This window comes from Lissotriton vulgaris, unplaced genomic scaffold (genome assembly GCF_964263255.1).
Source record: "Lissotriton vulgaris unplaced genomic scaffold, aLisVul1.2 SCAFFOLD_2552, whole genome shotgun sequence".
Classification (NCBI taxonomy): Eukaryota; Metazoa; Chordata; class Amphibia; order Caudata; family Salamandridae; genus Lissotriton; species Lissotriton vulgaris.
The window spans coordinates 154608-181228 of NW_028255098.1; the positions used below are offsets into that span (position 1 = coordinate 154608).

At 44.7% G+C, this 26621-nt stretch overlaps 1 long non-coding RNA gene across 1 annotated transcript in view; it reads right to left on the bottom strand.

The window, feature by feature from the left end:
- Window positions 1-1659: 1659 nt before the first annotated feature.
- LOC147659243 (uncharacterized) overlaps window positions 1660-26621 on the bottom strand; it is a 40111-nt gene continuing 15149 nt past the window's right edge. The window contains exons 2-3 of the long non-coding RNA XR_015307290.1: window positions 2769-2929; window positions 1660-1863 (exon numbers count right to left, since the gene is read on the bottom strand). This is a non-coding gene — a long non-coding RNA (uncharacterized LOC147659243). The remainder of the gene's footprint in view (window positions 1864-2768; window positions 2930-26621) is intronic.

Here is a 26621-nt window from a genome sequence, read left to right on the forward strand (position 1 = left end):
TGCTTGTTTTCAGTCCAGGCAGGGCCTGGCTTTGCAGTTCAGCTTTGACTGTTCCCATGGGGCACAGGGTCACGACTGATTTGCATATGGCTGGGTTCAAACTGGAATGGCACGGTGAGCAAAAAAAAACGATGGATTTAGGCCCAGATCTCTGTACTGGGGTGAATGTATGACATTGTTCTGCATTCTGTCCATGTAGTGTTGTCTTTGCAAACAACTTGTGACACAAGGAGTAGACTCCTGAAATAGTGCTGAAAGGAAGCAGGTAGCATGAACCAGGAAGCAGCCAAATAGGAAGTATTGTCTTGGTGGATTTAAAACTGAAATAAAGAAGTGTGATTAAATGTCAATATTGGATTGTCCTTTAAAGGAAATTTCTGGAAATTTTTGAAAGGTGCATGATGATGGTCTTGCATGTATTATATATTCCCATTCACCCTTCAAATACAAGTCCTCTTTCAAGTAATATATTTTTTTCTGGCCTTCTTAATACATTACCTGTCCTTGGCTGGCACTGGAGTGGTTAGTGCTGCACACAACCAGGTCAATAGACTGACACTCAATCAGTGCGAGAATGCCCTTTCGGAACTTTGTACAGAGCTGGGTCTAATTGTGAGATTTGAGTCTGATTATGGGATTTGATTGCTGAGTAAGAGAACACAAGCAGACCCTTGCCATTAGCTATGGAGGCAAGATTTCTGCAACTCCTTCTTCCGCCCAAGTTTCTAGACTAATGTTCTCCTTCAGAACAGCTCCTACAGCAGATCTGGCAAACGTAAGAGTTTTTTCATTTTCAATTTGTAGCCATCACTGCATTTTACCTTTGTTACTAGATTCCATTCTGAAGTGTTTTTGCAAACACATGTTGAGGCATATGCATTCTTTGTATGTCTGTTTGACATATTGTCGGTGACTTTCCTGGGCTTTCACTTCTTGAACCAGGGTGATTTACTTGGATCCTGAGAATGGGACAACAGTTCAATAGTGGGCCTATCTGAAGAATGTTAAGAAAATACATTGATTCTTGGGATTTACACATTTTATAGACAGTTTATTTAGTACTACTCCTCAATTCTTCTACCAATTACACATTAACTAAGATGAAGTACCATTTGTTTGAGCTGCAGCTTAAGAAAATGCCTTCAGTTAGCTAGAACCCATATTTACTTCTGCATCTATTTCTGCAACATGCTGGTCACGCTCTTCGAGTTATTGTGGCAAAAATGCATCTTCATATGCAATGGGTCTATTCTGTCTCAAAGACATTCCATATCACAACATCTCACGGCAGAGAAAGGGTGACAATTTGAGAAGACTTTATCCATTGCAACATCATTTACAGGGGTCTGTACATCCTGTAGTAATTTAGACCATAAGAATTTAGGTTGTCTTAAGTCTGTGAAGTGCATGAACTCCAGACATGCCCATTGATAATTGTTCTTCTCGAGTGTCAATGATCAGGGGCCAGATGTATGCATGCGCAAACAGGTTTGCGACCCGTTTGCGCATGCAAAAATACCTAAGGGCCTTGTACAAACCCTAATTAGCGAGTCACAATTTATTTGCAACTCAGTGTTAGGAATGGGTGTTTCAAGGGCGTCCCTTCCTAATAGCGCATTTACGGGTACAAAACAGTCGCAATTTACCACTTATTAAACACTTGGTAGCCCAAGCAAAGAGCATGTGAGTAGAAGCAACAAATAAAGTCCAAATGCCTGTCCTGGATGTATTCATCTTGTTTTATTCCAAGCTTGCAAGGTATCTTTCAATTATATCCATCTTCTTAACGAAGTGCCTTCAAACAACAGACCATGCCAACACGTGTTTCGTCCACGCGGCTATTCACCATGGACTTCATCAGGGCTAAAAACAAGAAAGAATGGCCTAATTACATAACACAACTCTATTGCAACATATGGGAATAATACATCCTTCTCCCATAGTGAAAGTTCCATAAGTGCAGTAACCAAAACAAAACATGCAATGGTGCAAAAACTAGATACAACATGGTCTACAGAAACACGGGGCGACTAACTGTATCTCTACGTGTCCCTGGGCAAAAATAAAAAGACATATTGCCATATGCCTAAGAATTGAAAGAAAATCACCATATTAGTAAAAGTGTATTCCCATAGTGAAGAGTTAAAATCAAACATGCAAGTGCACCTTGCACAAACCCTCAAAAAGTTAGGTGATCATTAATAGTAAATAACACCTGTGCGCCTCAATTCATATATTGTAAGTGTAGCTAGCACTTACCAAAGAACAAATATTCATGAATATCGAAAGTAGAAGCTAGCGTCAAGAAGATTCCTCTGAATTCCTGGGAAGTCAGATTACACCACTGTAATATGGGTAATGTATTACTTTAAGGAATGTTGGGTAGGAATGTTCTGTCTTGTAGTATTCTTCATAGTAGAATGTTTGTATAGGCAATATTGGAAAACCTGCTTTTGAGCTCTTAGCTGGCGGTAGTGGGTCCTGTTCATTGAATACATTTATTCAACTTGTTTGGAAACCTTGTCTTGGATTTCATTATTGAAAACCTTACTACATTTATTGGCGACGATATTTCAGCTAGACCCACTGACAGAAGTTTCAATTTCACAACTTTAATTGCTTTACCTAGAGCTTTATATTTGACTCTAGTGCTGACGGTTTGTTCTTTAAATAATTGTGTGTACAGCTATTTCCGCTTTTGTTCTGCCAAGGGGATTTGTATATGTGGTGGAACCGCCTGGGAATTGCGAATTATTGATGTTAATTACCTTCTTGTCTTCGTTGCTGTTGCCGTTGTCGAGCGCGTTGTTCGAGTGGTAGAGAGGAACTCGGCATCTTTTAAATCTGCAGCACGTCTCTGTTGGTGTGCATCTTTCGATTTGCACAGCAGCTTTACAAATTGTATCCTGGATTCTGTAGCCAGTGCGCACTAGAGAGGCACATACGGAACAATCTCTGACGTTTGATCATCCAGTGGAGAAATACATACGTCATTACGCTACGTGCCTCTATTTTGTTTTTGCAAAATTAACATTGGTTTCCTAGCAACAGTAGCGAGCGCACCGTAACGTAATTATCATAGTTGGATCATATTTTTTTTGTCAGCAACAAGAAGAAGCACATACCATCATTTTTAATGTACTTGGAGTATTTATGCTTTATTTTCTTCTCTTTAAACGCTCCATTTAATGGTGTTAATTGTTTAAGATAATTTCTTTAAAAATAAGCTTACTACATTGTATAACTTTACACTTAACTGTACACTTCAAACATTTTATCTGAAAATTCTATCAAAATGCCTGCAGATATTCCAAAAGTGGCTGTGGTAGAAATGAATTCAGCTTGTAATGGAACTAATGTAAATTTCACATCACACAAGAATGTAGTTAAGAAGAGTAGTGATAAGAGGGTTGGTGGAACCTTTTATGGATGTGTTTCTAAGTTTCATTTGGGTAATTTTCCTAATTGTCCTGTCCAAGGGAGGCGATGCAACAATTGCAAAATAATTGGAGATCTTTTTAATGTTTGTCATGCAAACAAATCTGAGGTTAAAGTTAGTCAACTTGATGTTGAAAATGATATTTTATCTGATGCTATTAGTAACATATCTGTATCATCTGGTGAAATTAACGCATTAGGAAACTCTGAGAAATGTTGCAAAGGGTCCAATATGTGATGTAAAAATTGGCGTAATTGATTTAAATGTTATGGCTGATTCAGGGTCTCCCATTACAAAACTCGCTGAGAACACATTTTACAAATTTTGGTCAGGATAGTTACTGAAATCAACTACTATCAACCCTAAGGCTTTTGGGGAGTATGATATTATTATGAGGGGTTGTTTTGATGATAGCATTTTATTTAAAAGAAGAAACATTTACACAAAAATGTATGTTGCAGTTAATGGGTGTGACATTTTGGGATGGCAAGTTCAAGCTAAACTAGGAATCATACTAAGACCAGGACATGATGAACCTGTCACACTATGTGATATGCCCATTCTTGCAGTTCAGGAAACTTTTACAGAGGATTGTTTTACCCAAAAATTACACATTAAATTTCCTGAAGTATTTACCAACAAAATTGGCGTTAAGAATTTTGAACACACCATTATATTAATAAAAAGTAACGCTGTCCCTGTTATACAGAAGGTTAGACCCGTACCCCTTTCAGACAGAGAAGATCTGAAAAAATGACTTGATAACATGTGTTCTCAGGGCATAATTAAGCAAGTACATTCCTCAGAAGTGATTTCGGCTGCTGTTGTTGCTGGCAAATGTTCTGGGGATATATGCTTGTGTGCTGATTTGAGAGTTCTCAATAGAAACATCCTTGTAGATTGCCATCTTCTCCCAAGGATTCATGAAATGTTAGCTAGAGTATGAGGAAGTAGGTATTTTTCAACTATTGATTTACGCTCTGTGTAACATTAAAAACCTTTATCTGAAAGTTCCCAACATCTCACTACATTTGTAACACCTTTTGGGGTATTTATGTACAAGCGTATGCCATTTGGATTGCCATCTGCAGCAAGTGTATTTCAACGCTTAATGGATCACATTTTTGTAGATCAGAAAAGTATGAAAGCCTTCCAGGATGACATTTTAGTGCACACAGAGAGTATGGGACAACATATTACGTTGTTAGAGGAGGTTTCGAGAAAGTTCGGTTCTCATGGGATGACTGTCAACATTGATAAATGTAAATTTTTAACACAAGAGGTTAATTATCTAGGACATAATATTTCAGCAGAAGGTATAAAACCGAAGGCATCATTGTTGAAAGGAATTAATGATGCAGCTGTTCCCAAGGACAAAGATTCACTTAGAGCTTTTTTAGGCTTAAGTGAATACTATGCACCGTGTGTTCAAGGATATGCTGTTATTGTTCAACCTTTAAAGGATCTCTTGAAAAAAATGCCAATTAGGTTTGGTCTGAGGAATGTCAACAAGTTTTTGAATCAGTAAAGAAATTAATTACTACAGCTCCAGCTATTAAACCACTTACACAAGGTGCAAAATGTATGATTACAGTGGATGCCAGTGCTAAAGGTTTGGGTGCATTTCTTAGCTAAATAGTTGGAGCTGAAGAATGTACTATTGCTTTTGCTTCACGTACATTAAACATTGCTGAAAAGAACTACAGCACAATTGAACGTGAAGCACTGGTGTGTTCTTGGCTATCTGAGAAATGAAAAATGTACATTTGGGGAACGAAATTTGAACTGCACATCGATCGCAAGCCCTTAATATATATGTTGGGTGATAGTTGTTCGAATAAAGCTTCTTCAAGACTTATAAGGTTATTGGCTAGGTTACAGGAATTCAATTTCGAGATAAAGTATATTCCAGGAGGAAAAAATGAAAGAGCGGATTGTTTATCAAGGTTAACTGTTGCAGGAGATGGTGTTTCTGAATGTGGAAAACTGGATTGGGAAGATGTGTATGTATTCACAATTAGTGACATTAATGAACAGTTTAAGATATCTGAAAAATAATGGTTGGAGTGTTGTGACATAGATGATTGCATGGTTCAGGTAAAGAAATTTCTCATAGTTGGTTGGCTAAGTGACAGGTGCATGTCAATGGATTTAAGATGTTTTGCACAGGTTGCATCAGAATTGTCTCTATTTAATAATATCTTGGCTAGACAATATGTATTTGTTCCTCCAGTCAGTCTCAGGTCGAAAATTATTTCACTGGGACACCAGGGACATTTAGGAATCTCAGCTACAGTGAAGAAAATCAAGCCAATTTATTGATGGCTGGGTGTTGACGGTCAAGTTCAAAGATATGTGGAAACGTGTGCTGAATGTTTATGCTCTGACAAGCATTGAAAAACTTCTACAGCTCCTTTATGTCCCGTTAGTTGGCCAAACAATGCTTGGGAGAAAATTCATCTTGATTTCACTGGTCCCTTTAACGTTTTTGGAGGTGACAAGAGATTTCCTATTGTTGCCATTGACTACTCTTCAAAGTGGTTATATTTTTCATTTGTTCGTAGTGCTGATTCTTCGTCAGTAATTTCATTTTTGAAACATCTATTTAGTATTGAAGGTAGAGTTAAGGAAGTGGTTACCGACAATGGGTCCCACTTTATTTCTGGTGAGTTTACATTTTCTATACAAACATGATGTCAAGCACCTTAGGGTTCCATTATATAGCCCAGATTCCAATGGTTTGGCAGAAAGTGCAAATAGTTTAATTAAAGAAGGTGTTTAGACGTCTGTTGCAAACAATCTAGATATTGCAGAATATTTACACTTTAAAGTTTGGAATTACAATATTATCGCACAGAGAACTACTGATGTAGCTCCTTTTGTTCTGTTGAGAGGAAGAAAACCCAATTCTGCTATTAGTCCAACATGGTTATTAGAAAAAGTTGAGCGGTATCATAATGTTGATTTACAAGGTGTACGTGAACATGTAAAAGAAAAACAGAATTGTTATAAACAGAAATACGACATAAGAATGCATGTAAAAGATGGAACTTTGAACATTGGTGATTGGGTTTTGATTAAAAAACCTAATAGAGTTGGTAAAGGACATTCCAAATTTTCGGAACCTATAAAGGTTTTGAAAATTAACAAAACAGCTGTTTTACTACAAGAAAAAGGATGGTGGAATAGTAAGGTTTTAGTTAAGGTTACTGGGGAACAAGCCAAAATTATTTTACAAAATGTCAGTTCTGGTAGAGGAACTGTAAGACAGGATTGGTTTGATATAGACACTGTAACACATTTTAGTCACAATGTAATTGTGCAAACTCATGAAGATTGTAATAACTATGACAGAGGTGATTTTGGAGACAATGTTGCTAGGATTGCAGCTTCATCTAGTACTATTCCTGGAAGTGGTGGAGTCAATTTAATCAGAAGTAGTTCAAGAGTAAGATCTGCTCCTTTTCATTCCAGAGATTATGTGTATTATTAATTGAATATTGTCTATGTAAATTTCATATATATATATATATATATATATATTTTATTTTATTAAGGAAAGGGGGTACGTGATATGGGTAATGTATTACTTTAAGAAATGTTGGGTGGGAATGTTCTGTCTTGTAGTATTCTTTATAGTAGAATGTTTGTATAGGCATTATTGGAAAACCTGCTGTGGAGCTGTTAGCAGGCGGTCGTGGGTCCAGTTCATTGAATAAACGTATTAAACTTGCTTGGAAACCTCGTCTTGGATTTCTTCATTGAAAACCTTACTACAACCACTCGCAAATGGGAAGGGGTCCCCAGGGGACCCCTTCCCTTTTGGGAATGCATGGAAAAATATTTTTTAAGGGCAGACTGTGGTGCCAGACATGAGCTGAGCCCAGCAGGCCACCATCCCTGGGAGGGCCAGCCATTCCCAATGGGGTCGCAAATTGCAAATATCTTATTAATATTCATGAGCCTTGCTTTTTTTCGACCCCATAGCAATCGCTAACAATGTCTCTGTACAGTTGCTTTTGAGACTCTCAATATTTCACAATTTGCGAGTCACAAAAGCAAATGATTGTACATCTGTTGCTAAATCACATATAAAATAGGGAGTTAACATGGAAAAGCTGACTTTTTTTGTCACGCAACACATATGTCATCACAGTGCCCAGCCACCTTCTATCTTAGTGATTCCAACAGCAAACAACAACTTCTTTAGTTAAAAAACAAAAGAGTCAGGGCGGAGCTACGGGAGCACTCTAGATGGCCGCGTAGGCCAGTAGCTCCGAGTGAACCACGCCTCGCCCACTACTATCCTGTGCCCATCCTGATGCGCCTTTGGCTGGCTTGTTCTTTAAAAGTGAAGCGGTACGTATCGGTGCTACTCTGGGCCCGCGGCGTGGTGCTGGAGCGAAGCAGTGTGCCTGTGAAGTTTGGGCCTCTGCTGCTATTAAAGCCAGGAACTGGCATGGTGAGACGGCCGGCCACGAGTGCGACAACACCCGCAAAGCAGACCGGAAGTTGTTGGCCACACGGTCTTGCATCGGGCGAAGTGACCTGTGCCCCCGCGACGCCGGCAGCGGAGCGCTGACTGCGATCTCCCCCCCGCCGGGACCTGAGTGGTGTCCTGGCTGTACTCCCCGGTCGGGATCAGTGGTGTTGGATGAGTGGGAGACCCGCGAGGCCGTGATTGGTGGAGGTGCCCGCGGCTGCGGTTCCTCTGGTGGTGGTGATTCCTGAGCACATCTACTGACCCCCCCCGAGCAAGGGGAGGCCCAGCCCGACAGAGTGGAGGGTGGGTGACTGTTTGGAGCGGCGCACCGGGGGTCTAGCTATTGAAAAACCCTGAGTTGTGGTGGGCTACTGGAGGAGAGCTGGACGAAACTGAGGTGGGACTTCTCATTGTGCGCTTACTGCCTGCAGTTGCAGACGGAGGGCCACCTGCCATATCACCTCTCCTGTTTTGATACTCCTGCGATTGCCTGGTGTGACGGACTGTGTGGGGGGCTTCCGGCCACCGCCTCAGCACTGCTAGTGCCTTGGGGACAGTTGGCAGTCGCGGCGCGGCTGAAGCTTCCCCTGGGGTGCCCAGTTGGAACGGGAGAGGCTGGTGGTGATTGAACGTGGCTGTTGGCCCCATTGGTGGGCGCCTCTTATGCACTGAGGATGCGGACGGGCAGTGCCCCGCATGGTGGTCTATGGTCCTGGACTCCCTCTGCTTCACCTCCATCTGTGTCTGGATACAACTGACCCCGGGGCACGTAGAGTGACCTGCTGACCTCACGACAAATATCTCGCCGCTCTGGTGGTCGATCCACCGCACAAACACAGGCTTTTCTAACGGTGGATCGACGGGCTCGGATTAGCAGTGGCAGCATTCCTGTTTTCCGACAGACCATCATCGCGGCCACTGTAACTGTGGTCTTGTAGCCCTCCACGAGTGGCCCTACATTGGCGGCGCGGCTGGAGAGTGTGAAGCATCCAACCAGGTCGACTAAGGGGTCTCGAACCATTCAAAGTAATAAGTTGGAGCGCTACACGCAGCCCAGGAGCTTGCCTTCTGGGTCGGGACGAATACTGGACGGGCATAGAGAGTCCGTGGGTCCTGCACCAGAACCCACATTGCAAGATGTGATGGCCACCATTGATGGGGTCTAGACATCCCTGGGCCATCAGATGGAGTCACTGGATCATAAGCTGGACACTGTGTCCACTGAAGTTAACCTGATCCGAGCTGATCTCACCAAAACCAGTAAAAAGATCAAGTCGCTGGATGTCAAAAGCGTGAGCTTGACGGACGACGTGTCACAACTACAGCAGGAGGTTCGAGCTCTCAGAGCTTCCAGTGACTTGACGCACCGTAAGCTGGTTGAATACGAAGGACAGGCTCGGAGGAATAACGTACGCATAATTGGCGTTCCTGAGAAAGCTGGAGGTGTGGCCCCGGATTTCTTCATTGAAGACATTATCCTTAACCATTTGAAACCGAAAGGGTTGGGACGCTTCTTCACGATTGAGTGAGCTCCTAGAATTCCGGGGGGACGGAATGATCCAATGATTGCAAGGGTGCTCAATTTCAGAGACACTATCCTGCAGGCCTCCAGATCGGGGGGCCCTCTGAACTATGAGAATTCCACCCTCACCTTCTTTCCGGATTTTACTCAGACGGTGCAGAGGCAACGGCAGAGTTTTCTCAGAGTCAAGAAGCGGCTCAGAGATAGGGATTTGAAATACGCTATGTTGTTCCCGGCCAAGTTGCGCGTCGCGGTTGCGGGGAAAGTTTGGTTCTTCGCTAACCCTGAAATTACTTCAGATTGGCTGGAGGTTCTTCCCCCTCAGGAAGATCTTCGGGGAGGAGGCGGCGAGGATGGACACGAGGCACAGAAACAGGAATGATAAGTATCGATGTGGTTTGAGCAATGCGTTTCGTAGGGAGAGGGACTGCTTCCGAGACATTTCTATTGAGCGGCCTTTCTGCACTGGATGTTACACACGGTGTAAGATATTGTTTTTAGGGGCAGGGGCGGAGATGCGGGGCCCTGACATCCGCCTCTGATCTACGTTTAGATAATTGGTTAGTTAGAGCATGGGGCGAAAGGGCATGCTGCGAATTGGAGTGTTGGCGAATGAAGCGAGCAGGGGTGCAGGGTGGGGGTAGAAGGGTTGGGAATGTTTTTGTGTGGTTGTTGTCTTCTGCTCTTTTCTTTCTCCCTTTTTTTCGAGTCAGGTGATTACAATGTAGTGCAATGTTCTAAACATGGGTTGAATGGCACAGGGTAGTCGAGGATCGGGGATGAGAGTGCTGAAATGGAATGTGAATGGCTTGGGTGACAAGATCAAGAGAGGGATGGTTAGCCAGCTTATTTGGAGACACTCCACGGACATGGTACTGCTGCACGAGACGCACTTAGTCGGTAGTAGATGCTTGGCCCTCCATAAAGGGCAATATAAGTTGGTGGCGCACGCTGGGTTTACCACCGGCTCTACGGGGGTTGGGATTTTGTTCAAGAATTCCTTCAGCATTTCCGTGCAGGCTACGTGGCTGGATCAGAGGGGCAGGTATGTGGGAGTGTCGGGGTGAGTGGGAGACAGGATGGTCACCTTTCTATCTATCTATGTACTGCCGGGCTTCCAGACTGAGACTTTTTGTGATTTGAGCTCAGCCTTTCTTACGCTGCCTCTGGTTAGCCTAGTCTTGGGAGGCGACTTCAATGCCGTATGGGATGGAGAGTTTGACCGTAGCCCACTTGGAGCGATTGACAATCACAGAGGTGGCTCTCAGAATTCCTGGATACGTTAGGGTTGGGTGATAGCTGGCGAGTCTGACACTGACACATTTCACTCACATTTCAGCAGCGCATGATAGCTTGTCTAGGTTAGACTATGTATTGCTGCCAGCGGCGACGGCGATGGCGATCCAAGAGGTGAAGTATCTTGGCAGGGGTATTTCTGATCACTCTCCACTGTGGTTACAGCTTTCCCTTGGTCGACCGGCAGTGGGCAGGATAGCTCCACTCAATGCCTGGCTGCTACAGGAACCTTCTATTAAAAAAGAGGTACTTCGAATGTCAGACTGTTAATTCTTGGAAAATGTGGGCTCAGTCGACTCTTCGCTGTCATTCTGGGAAGCATATAAAACAGTAGCGAGGGGTGAGGTCCTGTCCTTAGTGGCGGGGAAAAAGAGGAAGAGACAGGCAGAAGTAGCTCAGAAGAAGGCAGAGGTTCTACTTTTGATGGAGAGGTTTTCTAGGTTGCCACCTTACTGGGACTCCGACAGGAGGAATATAGGGCCTTAAGAGAGATAGAGCGATTGCTCAAAATAATGCAGTGCAGAGCCGTATATATGAACACGGCGATAAAGCCGGTAAACTGATTGCTTGGCTTGAACACGGGGAGCGGGCATCCAGGCTGGTTCATGAATTGGAGGGGATGGAATCCCGTATAATCACAGATCCGCAGGCGGTGGCAGATGAGTTTTCGGAATACTACCAGAAGGTCTATAAGCCGGCAGTGAATTCACCGAGGCTGAGAATAGTGAAATGATCAAGGACATTGCTATGCCAAGTTTGGCGGAAGAAAACAGGAGCTATCTAGATTCTCCTTTTTCTGATAATGAAGTTGCGCAGGCCATTACACAGATAAAACCTGGCAAAGCAACGGGCCCCAATGGGATACCGATCGAGCTCTACAAGTTAAATGCCGGTAGACTTGCCCCACATGTCCGTGCCATGTTTTTGGAAAGCAGAGAGAAGGGTCAACTTCCTTATGACCAACGAGTGGCCAATATAGTAGTTATACGTAAAGTGGGTAAGCCTACGACACAATGTTCCTCGTATAGGCCCATATCGCTTTTTAATGCGGAGCCTAAAATAATAGCGAAACTCCTGGTCACCCGACTGGTCAAGGTGATTATAACTCTGATTCACCCGGACCAATCAGGTTTTATGCTGCTTCTTAATACGGCGCTGAACTTGCGGAGGCTGCACAGCGTTCTTGGGGGATCCTAGAGGATCCACGAGCCGACGGTGCTGGTCTCTCTGGATGCCACCATGGCCTTTGATAGAGTGGAGTGGCAATATCTTTTTGCGGTGTAGGCGAAGCTGGGCTTTGTTGGTGAGTTCATCGGTTGGATGCGCCTATTATATGCAAACGCCCTTGCTAGGGTGGTTGTCAACAACTGTAAGTCTAGTGATTTTCCATTGGAAAGAGGCATGAGACGGATGCTTGCTGTACCCGTTACTCTTTGCACTTGCGATGGAGCACTTGGCGGCTTGGGTCAGGTGGGATAGATCGATACAGGGTTTACAATGGTCACCCGACTGGGAGGACAAAATCTCGTTATATGCAGATGACATTTTGCTCTACCTTACCAAACCCAAAGAATCTTTCCGTAACTTTTTAGATATACTCGTCATTTTCGGTGGCTACTCCGGATTGGCTATAAATTGGGCAAAGTCGGTGCTCTTTGTCCTGCAGTCCTGCCCAATACTGATTGAGACGGTTGGATTTAAGTATTTAGGCATTTACATTACGCTCGATCCACAGTTGCGCTACATCAATAACTTGGTTTCCCCCTTGAACAAGTGTAGGAAGGATGTGGAGCGCTTGAGGGCGCTCCCACTCTCTATGCTCGAAAGAGCCGCTCTCTTTAAGATGATGGCTCTGCCTTGGTTCTTGAATGCTTTGCAGAATTCAATGGACCCGGTGCTGACCTCCTATTTTCGGGGGATTGAGGCTCTTCAGCGGCAACTCCTCTGGGATGGCATGGCCCGTATAGCATTCATTAAGTTAACTCTCCCGTGGTTCGATGGCGGGATTGGACTCCCAGACTTGAGAAAGTACTATTGGGCTTCACAGCTGGCTGCAGTGAACCATATTATTTATGGACTCCCAGGTGATCTAGGCTACGCCATGGACCGGGGTCAGGCCCCGGGTGGGATGATTGATAGATCCCTATACTTAAAGCTGGGAACGTTTTCATTGACTGGCCCGACCGCGCACGTGTTACAGGTGTGGCACACGGCCAATAGATATCTCGGTTGGGAAGGCAGGTTGATGTTGGCCACTCTCCTATTGAACTCAGAAAAGCTGGGTAGTCTGTGGAAAACTAAAGAGATTGACAGGTGGGACCTTATCGGAATTAAGCAGATAAAGGATGTGTGGGGGAAGGATACAGTGCATACATTTGAGTCTCTTAAACAATTGTATAGTTTACACGATAATGAACATTACAGATATTGGCAAGTGAGACATGCCCTCACCACCCACATCCCTAAGAACTCGGTGCTCCGGGAGGCGTCGCCTCTTGAGGACCGAGTGCTGGATGGACACATTCCCGAGAAAACTATTTCTTTGATGCATAGTGTGATATCGGGTTCCCAAGGCCTACATGCTCCGTAGATAACCCACTTACACTGAAAGAACTGTTGGCACGGAAACTGAAAAGTACAAAGAACAAGTTTATTAAGACCCCATGGGGTGGTGGTACATTCCTACAGCACCCTTCGGTAATGCAAGAAGTATCACACCGAACGTTGGTGTGATTCGATCTTTTATACATTTTACAGGTAATAAAAAGATAGGCGGAACAAAGTTACAGAGCTTTATGTACATATATGGTCATTTTTGGAACACAGCCAACTCATGGGAGGGGTTACAATCTCACTGGTCAGTTGGGCGGCACATTCCTGAGGGGTGACTGGTCAGTTGGGACTGCGCATGTACAGGCTTGACCGTTACTAAAAATAGCCTGTTGCTGGGCAAACTTGAGTGGTCAGTGGCACGGACAACGGACTAAAGGGCACGCTGGCCACGAGGCCGCTCATGATCTAAGATGGCCGCCGTAACATACAAGATGGCGTTTTCTAATATAGCCAAGTTAAGGAAAATAACGTGTAGCAAAGCCAAACGCTAACCCAGCCATCGTCAAATTACGACAGACGACCCTTTTAGCGTTTAGCTGAAGCTACCTCATAGTGGACATAGTCCGGGTATTCATCCTCGATATCAATCAGCATTATTTGAGCAACTTCTTTATGTAGTACCATTTCATTCTGAGCAAGAGTACGTCTGGATGGGATGCAGACCGATAAACACATGGAACATAAGGCAGGACCACATTGCATACATAAGCATATGAAAAACAGTACCCCAATAATGACACATAGAATTGTTAACAGTTTCCAACCCCAAGCTGACCAGAACCATCCTGAAAGAGTCCAAGTTCTATTATCTGGGTGTATTTCGGCAGCTATTTTGTGCAACTTCGAAATGGCATCATAAACAGATGGCGAATTATTAGTTACGTATACACAGCAGCTGCTTCCGATAATTCTACATGCCCCCCCACGGTCAGCTAGAACCACATCTAGAACCATTCTGTTCTGAAGCGTAACAATCCTAGAAATCTGGAGTTCTTCAGTAATATTCCCTAGTGCAATAGCAGTATCATTGGCTACAGCCTCAACAACACGGGTCAATCGTCGTATTTTCCGACTATTCAAAGCAGCCCCCACAAAGGAAAACAATCCCAAATTGAAGTCCACATATTGTTGCAAAGCAGTATCAGTCTGGTCGATGTCGTCCAGAACAACAGTACGTTTAACGCGATTCAACACGAAGTCGTGATAAAGTACATAGTCATTATGATACATTGGTGGGGCAATGAATACAGGGGGCAATACAAAAGATACGTAACAAGTGCCTAACCATCCCAACGGGAGCTGATGATAACCCTTTGTTCCACAGATAAAATAAGTATTACGAGATGCCACAAACGATATGCCATTCGGACTGTCAAATGTGAGTATAGTGTTGCATTCACTTTTTCCAACCGGGATTGTACCTTTATTATGTATGCACAAATCAGCTTTAGTTGCAATAACATTAATAACATGTGAACTGGATACGTTAATGTTCCTTTGGTTGCTGTAAATATGGGGTGCAGATGCATTGTCGGGGCGGTATTCCTCCCATTCAAAGCGAGTACCCTCAGCTCGTGGATACCCATCCCGGTCATGATAGCAAATTTTATTCAACCGAAAAAGCACCCCCCCTTTCGTTGGCCATCGCAAAGTAAATAGAAGAGTGTACCAGGCATTGCAGGATCCATTATGTGAAAACGGGAGTGGAATGAGTGGAGTGCCCCCTTTCTTCTGATGACCAGGCAACATCCCACACACCCAACAATTGGACGTATTTGTCATATTATGAGCATGATGCAGAATCTGAATAAAACTATTGTTCACATAAGTCTGTCGGTGTCGTTCTTCATGGTAGGGTAAGGTGAAGTGAAAATGTTCAAATGGAGCCGGGGTAGTCGGCAGCAAATGTTCACGTGCAGGTACCACGAGTTCAACTACCCAAGCTATCACTGCTATTACCACAATTGTCAAGACGAATAAGATGGCACCAAGTATTCTTTTATCTCGCGATGCAGTGGACGCCATAGTTCAAAGAGTTCACAAAGTCTCAAATAGCTCAAAAAGTTCACAAAATCATAAATGTACATATATATATATACCTAAAAAAGAAAAATACGGTGCTGAGCTCCGAGGTAGCCGCTGTTTTCTTCTCCGGGGTCAAGACGGGTGTCGCTACTCTTGGCAGAACTGATCCCCCCCCCTTGAGATTCCCGGTCTCCGTTTCACAAACCCCAGAGCGGTAACCAACCAGTCTCGAAAACCAAAAAAAAATCTTCTTATCGTGGCCGCAGATTGTAACGCTGTCGTCCAGAAACAGTGTGGTCCGGGAAGGCTCCCTCGACTTCAGCCGACGTCACAGCTGGGCTCTTTTCTTTATCCAGAATCTCCTTGTAGTCAGTCAACACGGCAGGATTCACCAGGTCCGGAGAGACACGCCGGCAGTGAGTTGAATGTATCCACCTCTTTCTGTTGGTCACCCGTACAGCTGTTCGGGTAGCCAGGAGGACCTGCTCGGGGCCACGCCACCTCGGTTCCAAGCTGTTCGCCCTCTCAAACGACTTCAACATCACAAAGTCACCAGGACGAAGATTGTGAGCCTCTCCAGTAGAATTGTCAGGGAGCGCTTCTCGAACCTGTTGATGAATAGAAAGCAAATCATTTGTCAATCGTGCCAAATAGTCATTCATCATTATACAAGGCACATCATGTATCAATCGCGGCTTAGGCACTCCCCAAATATTCATAGGCCTTCCGAACACCACTTCATACGGTGTGAGGCCTTTTCGAGAGTGGGGCACTGATCTGAGAGAGAGCAATGCTAGCGGTAAAGCATCCGGCCACTTCAATGACGTGGATGCTACAATCTTAGCCAGTTTTAGCTTCAACGTAGAATTGTACCGCTCAACAAGACCTGCCGACTGAGGGTGGAACACAGCATGAAACTTCTGCTGGATCCCTAACCCCTTCAGCACATACTCCACAATTTTCCCGACAAAATGAGGCCCATTATCGCTCCACAAAAATTTGCAAACTCCGAAGCGAGGAAAATACTCCTTAAGCAACACCTTAGCTGTTGTCAAAGCTGTATTATCTTTCGTGGGGAAGGCCTCAACCCATTTGCTAAAAGCGCATACCACCACTAGGATATACTTAAGGTTATTGCAACGCTCAAGCTGGATATAATCCATTTGGAGTACCTCGAATGGTGCAGAAGGTGGAACGAACCCTCCTTTCGGAGTATGGGTCCCTTTCGCAGGATTGTGTTGTAAACATATCAGACAGGTCTGCACTACTCTCTTAGCTGTATTGGCAATCTCGGGATGCTCCCAAACTCGTGATAACAATCGAGTGATCGCAAGAGCTCCCACATGTGCTAATCCGTGAGTCATCTGAACCATCGCTTGCAAGTAAGCTGCAGGCAATTTCCATTTCTCCATGTCTTTGCTTCTCCAACAACCCTCATCATCTAGCACCCCATCTGCTGCCCATGCCGCGAGTTCTGATTCAGTTGCTGATTTCTGAATATCTAGTATCTCTGCTCTAGCATCATACCATCGCTCAGCCTGTGATTGTGTCACGTACATGGGAGAGTCAGTTCGAGACATAGCCGTTTGTCTAGCTTTGCTGTCCGCAAAAGCATTTCCTTGGCCCACTTTATCAGTGATCTTTTTGTGGGCACTGCATTTAATAATCGCTACTTTCTTTGGACAAAGCAACGCGTTTAGGAGATCACGCACTAGTTCTCCGTGCATAATGTGTACTCCATGAGAAGTCAAAAACCCACGTTCTCTCCAGAGTAGCCCGAAGTCATGCGCTACTCCGAAGGCGTACCGGCTGTCTGTGTATATGTTCACACATAGGCCAGCACTCAATTCACAGGCTCTTGTCAAGGCTATCAGCTCTGCTGCTTGAGCCGATTTCTGTGGTATTCTAGCTGTTTCTACCACTGTCTTGAGTGTCGTGATCGCGTATGCTGCGGAAGTCGTACCATCTGGCAGCCTCAAACACGATCCATCAACCCACAGTTCCCCATCCACATCTGGAAGTGGCATATCCTGTAAGTCGACACGACCCTTTGTCTGTTCCTCGGTCAGGAAAACACAATCATGATGTTTTTCTTCCTGACCCTCCTCAACCGGATAGGGCAATAAAGTGGCAGGGTTCAGGGTAGCGCATCTTTTCAGTGTGATATGTGGCGCCAAAAGTGTAAGCTCATATCCTGTTAAACGTGCACTGGTAAGATATTGAGTCTTTGTTTGATTTAACAGGGCATCTACTGCGTGGGGAACTAGCACCAACAATTTATGCGATAAAACTATTCCCTCACTCTGTCGTATAGCTACCGCTGTTGCTGCAACTGCTCAAAAGCACCCAGGTAACCCTCATGCTACAGGGTTAAGAACCACCGAGAAGTATGCGCATGGCCTTTGTTTGTCCCCTTGTGCTTGCACTAACACTGATAACGCGCACCCATCTTTCTCATGCACGTACAACGTGAAAATCTTTGTATAATCTGGTGTACCTAACACGGGTGCAAAACAAAGGGCTTGTCTCAATTGTTCAAAGGCATTTTGACATTCATCTGTCCAGTCAAGGGGCATTGGTGTTGTTTTGGACAGTAATGCTAACAAAGGTTTTATAATGTGCGAAAACCCCATGATCCACTGTCTGCAAAAGGACGTTAGACCTATGAAAGCACGTACATCTCTCTGTGTGCGGGGGACTGGTGTATCTAAAATCGCCTGGATTCGATCTGATGTTAATGCACGCCCCTCTTTAGACAAAAGATGACCGAGGTAGGTCACCTTGGGTCTACAGTATTGGAGCTTCTTCTTCGAGACTTTATGATTATGCTGAGCCAAAAAGGAAAGTAAAGAAAGCGTACTCTCCTCACATTGTGCATAAGTGTCAGCAGCCAACAAAATGTCGTCGACATACTGAATAAGGGCAACTCCAGATTGCAACTGAAAGGAATCAAGCTGTCTTTTCAAAGCCTGGCTATAGATGCTCGGACTCTCTGTGTAACCTTGAGGAACACGACAAAATCTATACGATTTACTATTTAACGTAAAGCCAAACAAATATCTGCTGTCAGGGTGAACAGGGATAGAAAAGAACGCATTTTTCAAGTCAATAACACTAAATGTTGTTGCCGTTGGTGGCACCAGTGTAAGCAATGTTGTGATGTCAGACACCACCGGGTATTGGGGAATGACAATTTTGTTAATTTCTCTCAAATCAATAATAAAACGATAGACTTTGTCGTCAGTATCTTTCTTAAGGATCGGGAGAATAGGACTGTTACAAACATTGTAGGGAACCTCCTCCACCACCCCTGCAGTTATCAAATCTTGGACAATCTGTGTCAGGGCAATTTCACCTTCCCTGGAAATCTTATACTGTGGCACACGTGGCAAAGAGACTCCCTCCTTTACAGTAATTCGAATAGGTGGAATACGCATCTCTCCCACATCCGTGTCTGAGGTCGCCCATAACGTATGCGGGAGAAAGGCCAAGGCTGCAGTGTCTTGTATAGTACAAAACCTGTCCGATTCAGGGTAATTGTCATTCAAAATAACCCGCACTCCCTCGGGAGCGCAGCGTATAGTTGCTCGGAAGTATTTAAGCAGGTCAATGCCCAAGATGTTATCTGGTGTATGGGGAGAGAGCAAAAATTGACCAAAACTGAAAAATGTATCGAGACAAAGTGCAAGAGGCTTCGATAATGGGCTGGGAGTGGGTGTGCCATCAAACCCAATACATGTAATCATATCCCCAGACAGGGGAGCCCTCGGAACCAAGTTTTTAGACAAAGCGCTACGAGTAGCCCCTGTGTCGACTAGAAACTGATCAGTAGAACCCAAGATGCCCGCTGATACGTATGGACCACTCTGATCTACTGGCACTTCAACTGATTCCTTACCCCATCCTACGCAATCCTATGCATGTACATAATCCTGATGCTCCACATTCTCGCCTTCCGATATCTGGTACTGATTCCGTCTATCAAAGGTGTTACGCTCATCCTGGCCACGGCCCCTCTCCTCAAACCTGCCACGATCACCTCCACTACCTCTCGCCCCCGAATAACTTCCCCTCGACCGTCCACCTCCACGACCACGCTGACTACGTTGCTCACGAAGTACCGGGCAATCATCAGCCCAATGCCCAACCTCCTTACAATAGGCACATTGATCCTCCGCTATATCCGTACGCCCATACGATGCATTACCCCCTCCTCGTCTGCCTCTATCATACCCTCTAGATTGCGTTCCCCGAACCTGCGCCAACATCACCTTTGTTTTCAATTCCTTCGCTTTCTTATCAACACTTTCCTTAGCCTCCAATTCCTGTCGCTCATAATACTGAGCCATAGTTAACAAAGAAGCAGGGGTCGCCGTGGCCCAGGAACTTTCACTCGATTTTAATCGTTTTGCAATCTCCGGTAGGAGATTAGCCACATACTTATCTACAAACAAATGCCTACCCGTATCGTCTGTTAACGATTGACCACTGTAATCGTGAAACGCCTCTTCGAAGCGTGTAAAGAAATCTGAAACCGTTTCATCTGACTTTTGTTTACACGAAGCTAACATGGTCCAATCAATCTTTTTGGAAGGAACAAGCGTTTTTAATTTAATCAAAATAGCTGCCGGGAGGTTTAGAATCAACTCACATGGCTTGCATGCAGGTTCCCTATCTAAATCAGCTGCATTTATTTCTTTCCATGTTCCCCGAAGTATTGTTTCATCATTATTTTTACGAATTAGTCTCCACATGTCAGGCGGAAGAATTAACCCAAAAAACAAATCTATATCAACCAGAGTCATGACACAGGACGAAATAGCCCCTTCAACCCCTTCATAAAATGCTGCCGGATTTTTACGAAGGTCAGGCAAAGAATTTTTCAACGCCATAACATCCGCTCTATTCCAAGGCGTATACACCCAATTATATATTAAATATCCCTTCGCATCCTTTGACATTTTGTCATCATCTGTACCCTCCCCTTTAGGCGGAACATACAAAGGTGCGGCTTCACGCATAGGCATAACATGCACGTTAGAATTCCTATCTGAACCCCGGAGAGAACACTCCTTAGCCTGTCCAGTGGTCCCCGACCCGGACTCCTTATTCTTTTTCCGCTCGTCCCGCAACTTGGACGTCTCATCCCGCAGCTGGATCAGTTGCTTGTAAAAGGCATCGACATCTGAAAGATCAAATACACCTTTATCCAAATTCTCACGGTGAACTGACACAGCCTTAGATTCTAACGTATCCGAAAATTGACGATACGCAGTAACAACTTCATCTGCCAAAGTAGCCAAAAAATACAGTAATTCTTGTTCTGTCCATTTACCCCTTTCAGTAACAACTTCGGCCAGAGTAACAAAATTTGTATTCACTGTACGGGCCCAACTACGCAAGTTCGCGGATTTCTCCGCAGAAAACCTGACACTGGACGTATCCCCTTTTCCTGGCTTATCCTGTCCTTCGTCGTCAGATTCTGCAGTCGGAGCCATAGGCGAGACGTACGGAGGCGGTGATCGATCTAGCAATGAAAAATCATCAATTTCATTATTAAGGACAGGATAAAGTGGTCGACGAATAGGGAATTGACCAGTCGTTTGCAATTTACGTTCCCGTTCCTCCCTCTCTCTCTTTTCCTGAGCCTCCTTTTCCTCAAGCTGTAAAGCCTTATCACGAGCAGCCTTGCGCTGCTCTTTGTCCGCCAAGGCAACCTCACGTTTCATTCGTTCATGCACCGCTTTCTCCCACATTCGCACACAATCAAACATATTTTGTCTAGACCTTCGTTGAAACAAACACTGCTCCACAAACTGAACCTTTCTCAAATCGAACGACCCATGTAGTGGCCATTGCAATTCAGGATCGGTTCTGGTGTATTTATGCCATAATTTGCTGTACATTATAGGGGGAAGACCAAATTTGATGTACATTTCACGGTTTGGAGTTCCTTCTGGGGGAGCCGGCTGTGATTCCGCTAACCTAATTGTGGTACCATTCCCAAGACAGCACATCCCTTGGAGTGTGCTTAAAACAGGCATGTTCAAAAAGTATCACGAAAGCGTGATACCGTATAAAATGGCACTTACAGTACTTCACACAAATGTGCCGCTCACAGTAGAAAACAAAATTAGAGAAACATCTCTACATGCCTGCCTATGTGAAGTGCACTACACATATAAATTCAAAGTTCACAAAGTCACAAATGTTAGCTAACTCAAATCAAAGTCACAGTCACAGAACTTCGGCAAGCGTCCGTAGACTACCTTACCGATCACAAATCGTAGAACTTCAGTAAGCGTCCGCAGACTACCTTACCGATCACAAATCTTACCCAAATCTCAAAGGTCCAGATTCCAACTGCCAAGGTCTTTAATCGAATCAGCCAAACGGCACTTATCCAGCAACGCAGACGATCAAGAACTCAGTCGGAGACCGGCGCCACCTGGAAGGTCAGATCGGAAGGAAAGGAAGAAACACCCTGGGTGCCAAGACTCGGGTCACTCAGTGGCAGCGTACGCGTCCATGGCGAGTGTCCAAACCTTCGTCACGACCTCTCCTTCGGGCATCCGAGTCGCCGATGAGTCCCTTCGTGGTCGCCAATTTGTGGTATCGGGTTCCCAAGGCCTACATGCTCCGTAGATAACCCACTTACACTGAAAGAACTGTTGGCACGGAAACTGAAAAGTACAAAGAACAAGTTTATTAAGACCCCATGGGGTGGTGGTACATTCCTACAGCACCCTTCGGTAATGCAAGAAGTATCACACCGAACGTTGGTGTGATTCGATCTTTTATACATTTTACAGGTAATAAAAAGATAGGCGGAACAAAGTTACAGAGCTTTATGTACATATATGGACATTTTTGGAACACAGCCAACTCATGGGAGGGGTTACAATCTCACTGGTCAGTTGGGCGGCACATTCCTGAGGGGTGACTGGTCAGTTGGGACTGCGCATGTACAGGCTTGACCGTTACTAAAAATAGCCTGTTGCTGGGCAAACTTGAGTGGTCAGTGGCACTGACAACGGACTAAAGGGCACGCTGGCCACGAGGCCGCTCATGATCTAAGATGGCCGCCGTAACATACAAGATGGCGTTTTCTAATATAGCCAAGTTAAGGAAAATAACGTGTAGCAAAGCCAAACGCTAACCCAGCCATCGTCAAATTACGACAATAGGAAACTGGTTAATAACATAGAGAACCCACTGGAGCGAATTAGAGCCCAGTGGAGTGCCTGATTCTGATCCTGCAAGATACCACATTTATAAAACACTGATTGAAGACGCTTTAGTATTAGATAAAGGGCTTCAACAGAGCCTGTGACTTGCATAAATATTACATAAATTACACAAATTAATCCTCTTACTGAGCCCTAATTCTTCTATTACTAAAAGGTTGAACGTGGTGAACCCGTAGATAAACAATAAATGAAAGAAAAATTGTTAGAGATTGCAGGGGACGCCAAAAATGACAGCACTTTTAGAGCCTGAATATGAGTCTAGCGGTCCGAGGTCTGCCAGACTCAAGGTGGGACAGTACTGGCAGTCCAGCCACTGCCTCACCAGTGGCCTGACCGCCCCAATATGAGTTGGGGGGCCGGACTGCCCTGGGACCACTGCCGCCGCCCGGGAACGCCATTCCCTTGAGGTGGCGCAGCAGTCAAAGGCCACAATATGCTTGGCGGGACTGCTGCAGTCCCACTAAGCATATTACTAGTTTAATCTCCGCCGGTGGTGAGTTGGAGGTTTGTCCTCCTTAACAACCTTGGCGGAGAGGAAATAAAGGGGTCCCTAGTGAGGGCCTTGTACCTCCTGTGCTAATGCATGCACACAGGGAGGCACAACATATGTCCCCCCCCCCCATGAGCATGCACAAGAGCTCCTTTTTAGTCCATGCCATGCAGGAACTTTGTGAGTGGTTTCCATTCTGGTGCCTTTTTCAAAGGCACCATGGCCTTTGAAAGAGGCACGTTCCTGGGAATGACGTGCCACTCACCCTCCAGACTCCAAATAACTTAATCTGTCGGGCGGGCGGAAATTAGTCTCGCCGGTGCAAAGGCGCAGCAGGGGTGGGGAAGTACCACCCACCCTTGCACTACAGAAACTTGTAATCGGGTTCTTAGTGATAAACAATGGACTTTATTGCAATAATTCCTAAGTGTTTTGAAACTCTAATTATTTTACTGAAGCATTGCTGGATGTGAGGAAGCAAATTATTAGTTGGGGTGAATGGTGGTCCACCGCAAGTAATAATTCACTATTCCTGGACTTCTTAAAGTTATAAATGTAAGTAGTGACTCGGGCAACTGTCACAATAGGCCGGGGCCATGAAATCCCTTTAGCTAATTACATGGGAATATGAAATCCCTGGAAAGGTTATTAAGCAATTTATACTGATCTCATATGTCTGAGTAGGTGGGGGAGTTCTGTCCCTCCAGAATCACCTTTAAAGCCCCTGGCAGTGGCACCTCCCATCCCGCTAACAGTGGTAGGAACACTATTTGGGAGGGTGGGTATTGACATTGCCAGATGCTAACACAAAATAACAGTTTGTCAGATTAAATTCCTAAGTACTATCCCAGAATACCACTTTCTGGCAGCACCAACTCCATTAATCTTAGGGACTAGAATTTTGATGTGGCCAGATGAGAGGACAGGATGTTAAGGAGGGTACTGCTGGGAGGAATACCTGGAATAGGATACAATGCCGGTTGAGAATGTGTTGACCTGCAAACTAAAATGATCTAATTATACAGCACTTACTTTTCAACAATTATGCCTGTCCTAGAAGAGAATTAAAGTTCACATTCGCATGATGCTCTTATGTTTTGTTATAATACTTTTTCTTCCACAGATTCTATGAGATCTATTCTCTGAATCTTTTCAGTAAAAAATGAAACAATACTAAGACAAGCCTCCTAGTTCACAAGACTATTGCCATGCATCGATTTACTCAGAAAGAAGAAAGACATAAACTGTCTTTTATCACAGTTCAACTTCTTATAGCAATGTCTACTCCAAGGGTTTGTTGAGGCAGAACACTTACTTCACATACCTTTGTAGTTTTATTGGGATTAACACAAGCAAAACAGTTAAATTCCCATTGAGGGTCTCTAAACACTTTTTCTTGCCTCCCCCTGACTTGACCTGAATAATTGTTTCTTGAAGTACTCAACTTCTCAAATAAAGGTAACTCTCAATGAACCCAGTCTCAAGACGATCCACTCTTTCTTCAGGCTTCCTGAAAGCTCTAGCAAGAATTATTATTTTCTTCTTTCTACTTAAAACCTGTGTCGTAACGGTAAGCGTTGTGAAAGCACGCGTTGCACCGTCATACATCCCTCACAGTGATTCCTCCCGCTGACTCCTGCTGTGCGGTGCCCATTCATTGAGCAGACCCGTCATCTTGGAGGTTAGCGGTTCAGTTGTTGGGGGCTCAATACAATAAAGGCGCACGCTGGCGTGGTCGCGCAGCGTGAAAGAGACCTAATTGTGTAGACCCTAAATGCTGTTGCTCGGGGGGCTGCTTTGAAATTGATCGCGTTTTTTCACATTATTCATTATCCTGATTTTTAAAACATTGAGGCGGGATTGCTCATAGCGTAGGAACTTTTTTAAAATTGAATTGTGATTAGCATAGGAATCCTTTTTTAAAAGAATTGATTGTACTGCACAGAGCTTGTAGGATTTTTATTAATATTAACAGTGGCATTGCTCTTTTTTCAAAGGGTGATGGGAGCGTAACGGGGCTACTCACAGTGATTGCTCCCGCTGACTCCTGCTGTGCGGTGCCCTTTCATTGAGCGGACCCGCCATTTTTTAGGTTAGCAGTTCAGTTGTTGGGGGCTCAATATAATAAAGGCGCCTGCTGGCGTGGACGCGCAGCAGGTGCTCCAAAGGCAAGCCTGTCTGCGCTCTTCAGCTCACTGTCAGCACACAGCGCCAGCCATGCTGCCCGGTTGAGGTGGTCCCAGGGAAACAGCACGCCCGACCGCTATTTAAGCTTTTCAGGTGATGAACTGTGGAGGATAGGTGAGACCGAGATAGAGAGGGGAAAGTGGAAAATAGAGGAGTCTGCCTATCCCCTATCAGATTTTATTAAACAGGATCGCCCCATATGTGGTCTACTGGATGTTAGATCACAGCCTAAACATTGTGTTGAGATCCAATTCTTATTGGAATCTCATAAATTGGATATGTTATTTATGACAGAAACCTGGACACATCCAGACTGCGATCTAGAGCCAGGATTGGCTTGTCCGCCTGGTTATTAAATTATTCATAAACCTAGAACAAGCTGGAGGGGTGGAGGGGTAGGGGTTATCATTAAAGATACCTGGAACCTGACTGTAATAGATATTGATGCGACAGAGGGGTTTGAAATACTGGGATTTGGGATAAAAGACCTCAATGGTTATGTATTGACTGGGATTGTATGTTATAGACCTCCAGTGGCTATTCGTTTACAACAACTACAGTCAGTGATTGAAACCATTAGTAATATAGCAGCTACGCACCCCAGACTATGGTGTTGAGGGATTTTAACCTGTGGTATAATGGAATTCTTGACTTCAGCCTTACTAACCTACTCCAATCATGTGAAGGTTTTAACTTATATCAGCTAGTTGAGGAACCAACACATAAGGGAGGTCACATGCTTGATCTGATCATCGCAGATAAAATTTGGTTGGGAGTCCTGGACTTATTACCTATGGAATGGTCCGACCATTTTCTGATTAAGTTCCAGGTTTCGGATCTAAAATCTTATGATTTGAATGTCAGAGAATCTAGGAACTATGGGGATCATTAGGATGGTGGACGGACCTGCGTCCGTCCGCCACCCCCGAGGTAGAGGGACCGTCCGCATGCCCTCCATGCAAATTAGGATGTGACCGCCACCCTGGCGGTCACATCCTGTATCTTTAACCTTGCAGCGGGTGCTGCTTGAAGCAGCACCTGCCACAAGGTTAAAAATGCATGTATTGCATTTACATGCACAAAGCAGCAGGCACTGCGCGGTACCTGCCGCTTTGTTCATGTAAATGCAGGGGAGTACCATAGGTACCCCCATTGTGCACCCCCCACCCCCTGATACCCTGGGGCCCGCAACGGGCCCCAAAACTGAAAAGACCACATGCTTTTCCACGGCGGAAAAGCCGCAGTGGAAAAGCATGTTTCCTGCCCCATCCTAATATGGCTGGCGGTGTCTGATAGACACCGCCACCATATTAGAG